Genomic DNA, 7,495 nt, shown 5'->3' on the forward strand with positions numbered 1-7,495 from the left:
CTCTAGCTGTGCCCGGCTCCAGGCTCCTGCTCCTCGACCAGAACTGCTCCTGTCATCGTGCTCGGGGACACGGGACAGCAGCGCCCCTGCCCCCGCCCGGCTTTAGCCACCAGCCACCCTCCTGTCCTTGCTTTAGCCACCTTGGAGCAGGTGCAAGAAGCAAAAACACTTCCCCAAGATGGGCACCTCGATGAAATTGTGTCCTGTCTTTCCAGAACAGACACACCAAGCTTTTTGTGTTGGAGTGACTCCTTTGCTCGTCCAACACTTCAAAGGACAATTATTTCTGAACAGAAAAGCGCAATTACAATATTAACAAACATACTTTCACTTTCAGAAATAATGTTTTTACCAACATACTTGTTCAAAAATCCAGCATGTGAGAAGTTTGTGCAATTCTGACAAAGCTGCGAGCCATCAAACAGACAATTACCTCAGCAAAACAGTAGTGGGAGGCAATGGGAGCGCTTAAATCCCACTGGAAATATCACCAATACACAAAAAAATCACAGAAACCACTGCTAGCAGACAAGTCAACAGTTGTTTTATTTCCACCTCAGCCAAATCCCATCCTGAACACACAGTAACACATTGCTAAGAAGCTCCGTTCACAGAGGGAACTTGGATGGGCTCCCCATCTCACTGAAAATTATGGATATTTTCCACTTATATGCACAAGGCCAAGATCTCATTCCTGGGAACTGGTGACACCAGAAGACTGAACACAAGAATCAATTGCATCTGTGCTTCCAAAATAAACAACAGCACAATACCTTCCAGCTGAAGGGATTTGGCCTGCACCCTCTGGACCTCTGCCTTCAGCACTGGGGCCAAAGGCTGTGTTAGCTGGTAGATTTCTTGGCTTTTGGGGTGGATTAAAAAATATGAAAGTTTGCTGTTCTGCTGAGGGAACTGCTCAGCAGCTGCACGTGGTGTTTCCAGGCAGATGTGTGAGACAGGCACAACATTTGGGACACCAGTGGAAATTCCGTGCAAGCATCAGAAGAACAGGGTGTAACACCCTGGCAGCAGCAGGGCCCGGGAGCCACAGCTGGGAGAGGGCAAGCACGTGGAGAAGCACATGGGAAAGGAGCAGGGGAAAAGGGGGGAGAAGACAGCTTGGACATGCACTTCCCAAAGCTTTTTATAGTCATATCCACTAGTGCCAGGTATTCCAGGCAGACATTCACACTGAAGCAGTACAGACATCACCAGGTTTTATTTTTCTTTCAGAATCAGGTCACAAAGCCCAAAGTTTCTATTTTAAGTCTTACGAACTCGTACTCCTAGGACAACCACATCATCTTTGAGCCGGTGTATTGACAAGAAGTTACCAGATTAGCTTTAAGACTTAACATCAAGGATTTGGGGCTGAGGGAGTACATAAGAACTGTGAGAAAGTTTGGAGGTCAGATTGTGCTCATGGTGCCTCCTACAGACCCAAGAGAGCCCAGCTCCTTGTGCATTCATATAACAGGACACCTGACCTAAAGATCTGTCACAAATTGACCTCAGGAATCCAAGGTCCCTTTCCCCACCTTGATACAAATGTTTCCAAGATTTGTTTCTGCCCATTTTCCTTGAAAATACTGCTGCAGAGGCAGAATCCCAGGTGGGCACAGCAGTGCCTGCCCTCTCAGTGCCGTGTTCTGCTCTCTTGTTCAAGAGCCAGCGCTTCATGAGACAAAACATCTTCAGAAAATTTTCCTTCCAGGTGAATTCAGTGGAGGTTTTCAGGCACGGTTCATTTGCTGGTGTTTTTTGCATCTTTTTCCAGGAATAAGCTGCAATACCCATATATAGCAAATTATGACTTAATTCAAACTGTGCCAGTGTCCATATGCCACATCTCTACATTTTTACATTGATTTTTAGACCTTTTTTTACCAGCTTTTCCTTAATTTCACAAGGCAAAATTCCCCTTACAAATGAACCTACACACGTTTCATAACCCCTGGCTGCAGGCCAGGCAATATAGAGACGATGGTGTATTCTGAGTACCTACCACACCTAATGAACTGGGTGCCATTAAAACTGAAATCTCTTCAAATAGTCAAGTGCCCTTAAAAGTGCCCCTGAAAGCTTTTGTGAGCCTCCTCCTGCTCCATTCTGCATATGCATGACTTTTTAGCACACGGTGTGAGAGCAAGCCTTGGGCTGCTCATCAGCCCAAACCAGGGCAGCTTTTTGAATTTGGATAAAATTCAGCAAATTTCCCACTGACACCATCAGGAACAGGTGTGAGTGTGTGTAGGGGGAAAGAGAATGTGCAAGACACCCAAAAAGGCAGACACACGCTTGATAATGTGATTTCAGACAAAGATGCTATTTTAAAATTTGACTTGTATTCTGAAGAGTAATTTTACTTAAATTTAAATAGCTGGATTTGAAAAGAAATGAAAGGAGTTGTGCTTAGCTGTTGCCATTGCAAAAATCTATTCTGGAACATGCTGAGCTATGAATAACACCACAGAAAATTCATAAAATGCACAGCTCATTTCAACACCAAATTGCAGTTGAAAGACTGAAAATTAATCAATAGACTATGAGAACCCCAACTCATGATTTAAAGCTGATTTCATTTACATCAACATAATGCAACTGATTTCAGTAGAGGTGGAACTTACTTATGTGATTATAAGAACTTAAAATTAGAAATGTTAACAAGGAGAGGAGGCCTTCAAAGTAGGAAACTCTCTTTTCTCTGCAAAAAAATCCCAGCCCTTTAAAGCTGGATTTTAGCCTTCAAAAGGTTAAGAGTAGAAAATAAGACTAGATACTGCACTGCAAACTAAACACTGGCCAGAAAATGAGGCATTTTCATCAAGAATTAGTGCACAAAAATCATACACTGTTCAGAGAATCACAGGTTCAATAAAGGCACGTTCAAACTACATCAGTGTTCATCTCAAGATCTTGACGTTCATGATAGGCTGGCAAACTTGAAAGCTTTTCCTTCCACATCAGCTAATGCTGAAATGCAGAGAGTATCATGAACCTGCAGGGACTCATTTATGGGGTTTTACCTAAATGCTTCAGCACAGATGTTTTCAGTTTCACCACAAAGCAAGGAGGGACTGCCTGCTAGAACACAGCAGTTCTAGCTGGTTAACCTTGGTCCTTTCAGAGGAAGCAACAGGACTGGATGCTAAGATCTGGGGTGGTTTTTCACAGTTCAAAGCCAAGAATCACTTTTGAGTTTTATTAACATTAAATCATCACACCATTTTTAGTTTCAAGCCAATGTTTGTAAGTCTTAGCTAAATGCAGTTACTGCCTGAAGATTCACAGATACCAGAGTGAAAGTGCAGATAATAAAAGATTTTAATCTTTTAGTAAGATACACACAGAGTAAATCTAAACATAACCTTCCTGCAAGGTACACAGCATAAAACAGCCTTGAAGAGAATTCTTGTAGAAAATTATATTCTATTTCAGGCTTGCCTAAATAAATCAGGGGAATTCATCCAGCACTCCTCACTTTGAACTCACAGAAAGCTCTGACTCACCCCTTTGCAATACTTTCTAGTAGAAGGAGGTTCACAGGGTCAACTTTTATCCCTAATCCTGTGGAACATTCCTCAGTGCCTCCAATCCAGCAGCTTTATGTGTGCCAAAATACAGACTGCAAAATTCTGGCAGCGAATTCAAACATGCAGAAACTGAATTACAGGCTGAGTAACTCCAATAGTGCTCCCACCTTACATTACTTACACCTATATCTCTTCATAAATTGCACTCAGAAAAAAACAAGACCATGTGTTTCAAACCTTGAAATTTAGGTGTGACTGTGATTTTTTACAGTTTTATGCTCTTTGCATCTGTCACGGAAGAAAATGTTTCATTAGATTAGTAATAAATGTGTACTTAAGTTTGATAACAGCCTTACTACTAAACCACTCTTACTTGCTTTCTTCAACTCTGTTCTATAAAGAAGAAAGAATTGTATTTTCCTTTTATATTGCCTTTAAATATCAAAGGCAAATGCCATTTTTTTTACCTACAGGATTTAAACCCAGCTTTCAGAAAATAAAGCAGCACTATGAATTAAGTCTTGAGATGAAGAAATATGGTTTTCAATAAGCAATTTCACAGCAAGAAAAATCTTGATGTGGTAAAATATTAATATATTCAACTAGAAATGAAATAAATCATCATCAAAATCTTAAAAGCATTTTAAGGTCTTCTAGACTACACATAGATAGGACTGACTGGGGGGTGCAGTAAAGAAAACCCAACTTTTGTGAAATGTTCAGTCTGGCATGAACCTGAAGATAAGAGAAAAAAAGATACTTAGCACATGCTTTCAACACCCATCTATAAATACTAAAACAGGTATAGACAACAGAAATCAAAGATTTTTGCATTACAGGGGAATATTAAAAGTGATACCTGAGGTGTTTCTGCTAAGAACCAGATGCAAATGCAACAGACTTGTCTTCTGGTGCATGAAAAGCAAGAACAGCTCTGTTGACTAGAAACATAATTAAAGTGAGAAACACAGCAAAAAGGGGTGTGGAAAATGAGTGAAGCATGGCCCTGACAATAACTGAATCAGAACTCACAATTCAAGCATCCATAGGCATTTTCTACAGTGAAAATAACTACAAAGGAATCTCTGTTTCTACAGCCCCAGGAAACTGAGACCTACCTGGATCCCTCTAACAAGTGCCTTGCATCTTGTCTTCCTTTTATTCAGAAGCCACTGACAGGAGAGACCCCAGAAATACCTTTCAGTAAGGTTTTGCTGTAGAAGCATTTCAAGGAAACATCAAGTTCTAAGTCATGCAGCTTGTCAGACACTTGGCACTGTGACCTTGGAACATTAATTCAAAGTAAAATGTCACATACCTCCGCAAATTTCTATGCATATATCTTGTAGGACAGTTCCTGTGTTCTTCCACAAAAATCCACAGAACAAAAAGGTGCTGGAAGGAACTCTTTCAGAAGGCAATGTGAACACAGCATCACCCTGCCTGAAGTCTTCAAAATGCAGCATACATTCAGCAATAGCTGCTGGTCCTCTGACCTCAGGTATTGAGCATTTCAAAATAATTCAGCAATACATGTTACACTTCTGGAACAAGATCTTGTTATAGGCATACCTCAAGTTTATATAGATTTATTCCCTTTTGAAAATATCCATTATAAGTGATTGGAGACATGTTACTGGACCTTCATACCCTTGTTCCATAGAATACAAAAATCCAAGTAGGAGGCAAGATTCACTTTGGAATAGTATCCTAGAAACATTCACATTTTATTTTTCTTAGTATGAAAAGAGCCACGTTTCTAGCTAATGTCACAAACACAAATTCCTCCTACAAAACCACAGCATGTACCTGTAAATGAAAAAAGCTCCAACTCACACCAAAATAGCAAGAGTTCAGAAAACATTGCACCTCAGCCTTCTCTGAGTATTTGCAAATATTCAGAAGAGATTTATTCTGTACAGAACACAAGCTCTGCAATTTACCAAAGAAAGGAGCAAGGCATAAATGTTTCCAGCCTTTGACTGTGCAACGAGATGTGGTGCAGCAGCTGTAGGATGGAACAGCAGTTTGAAGCAGTTGAGTCCAAGGTCTATTTGTGCAGACTCCTTGTGCTTTCTGGTGCAAGTAAAACTCAAGTAGAAATGGTTCTACAAAGGTATATTGCAAAATTAAATAGTCCTGTTAATAACTAAGAGGGTAATTTTCCCCCCAGTCAGTACCTGAGTTGGAAGATTTAGAATAAACAAATATTATCAATTAGTCTTTCCCATCACACTTGACAACCCAGCACAAAAGGAAACAAATCATTTGTGGAGTGAAAAAAATCTGCCCTATTGAAAGGAACAAAAAACCTATGAAGAGCATTTTGCATGGAACAGCAGCCCAGTAATAATTCCTCATTTATTAAAGTCAAAGAACTAGCTACTCAAATGGAGGACAGCAGCTTTTCATCATCCCCTGTGATATTTACACTTTTACAGAGTTGGCTCTAGTAAGTCAATTTCCATCCAGGAAATGTGAGCATTATCCAGTGTTTCATGTGGTAGACCTACAATTCTTATCCAGTTCTTATCCCTGTTCCAGAAGTTGTCAAGCATGGGAAGATGTTCAACAAGCAGCTGTGCATATCCGAAACTACTCCAGTTATAAAAACAAAAAGGTCAATATAGACATGCAACAGAATGCCAAGCTAAGAGGTCTACATTAAGCACAAGTCTACAAATTCAGATGCTTAACACAATTTCCTCCTTTGTTTAGTCACCTTCAGTGTTCTAGGTTGGCTGTTTAATATGCACCTATTTTGTGAGGAACCAAAGAGGTTATGTGGTTTCTACTTTTGTAATTTTAAAGCCACGTTACATTAAGCAAGCAGATAAAGCAAGTTTGTGTCTGAAGGGTCACAACCCTCAGGGTACAGCTGCAGTGTCTGTGCAAACCTGAGGTGATTATAAATGTGTTTGACAGTCTGCCTTGGCACTGCTGCACCAGGCACACTGACTGGGCTGTACCACCTACTGTCACCATCTTCCTCCTCCTCCCTTCCACACCAGCAGCTGGGAAAGAGCTGCTGAGAATCTGGGATCTGTGAGAGCCAGGTTCATGCAAGGAATGGTAACTGAGCCACTGTTTCAGAAGGGAAACATTCAAACACCATCACCCATCAGTACAGAAAAGTCAGTTTACACTGAATTCCCTGATAAATCCATTAAGTGTTTTTCTTCTAAACAAAAAACAGTCTGTGCAACTCTATGTCTTATTGACAGCTTCAACACTAAGACAGAAGGCAAGGCCATGCTTCTTTCCACAGCATATCAAGAATACTTTAATAACCAGTAAGATTCAGATCAGCTTTAATCAAAGCATAGGGAGCTGTGTATTTAAGCAAGAATAACTTGTATTCAAATAATCATTACTGATGTCAAATTAACGTTCTGAGTCATTACCCTTGAAATGTCAGTGAGCAGAGCATGTCATTCACACATCCATGATCTACATCAGCACACAGCCTCAGAAGGACAACACAATCAGTGTTCACTTGTCAACATGAAGTCCTGTTTCTTTTTCAAGTAAAACATTCAGTAAACACTTCAGCATTTTCTTTGATTTGAAATTATGGTACAGCAGGATGGGATTTTATCTATGTGATACTGAAAAACACAACAACTTTTAAGGGTTTTTTTTAAACAATCAACTGGATTCATAGAAGTCAGCTGAAATGAAACACGACAAAGACCTTCCCAGAAGCTACTGCCTTGCAGTTGCCTTTTTATGAACAGAAACTTCATTACATAGTAAAATCCTTAAATTTATCAATGTGGGATAGGCACCACATGTGATCAGAACAAATGAATTCTCACTCAACTTTCAAGAGAACCTTCTTTTGCTCTTACAGCCGCAATCCAGATCCCAGATTATATCTAGATATGAAAATTCAAGCTGGAACAAGGCAGTTCTTCACAAACCCCATCCATTTTTTGGACATATACTGAACAAAAGATTGC

The sequence above is a fragment of the Agelaius tricolor genome, unplaced genomic scaffold (assembly GCF_023055355.1).
Source record: "Agelaius tricolor isolate 1412-34295 unplaced genomic scaffold, bAgeTri1.0.p SCAF_22, whole genome shotgun sequence".
Lineage (NCBI taxonomy): Eukaryota > Metazoa > Chordata > Aves > Passeriformes > Icteridae > Agelaius > Agelaius tricolor.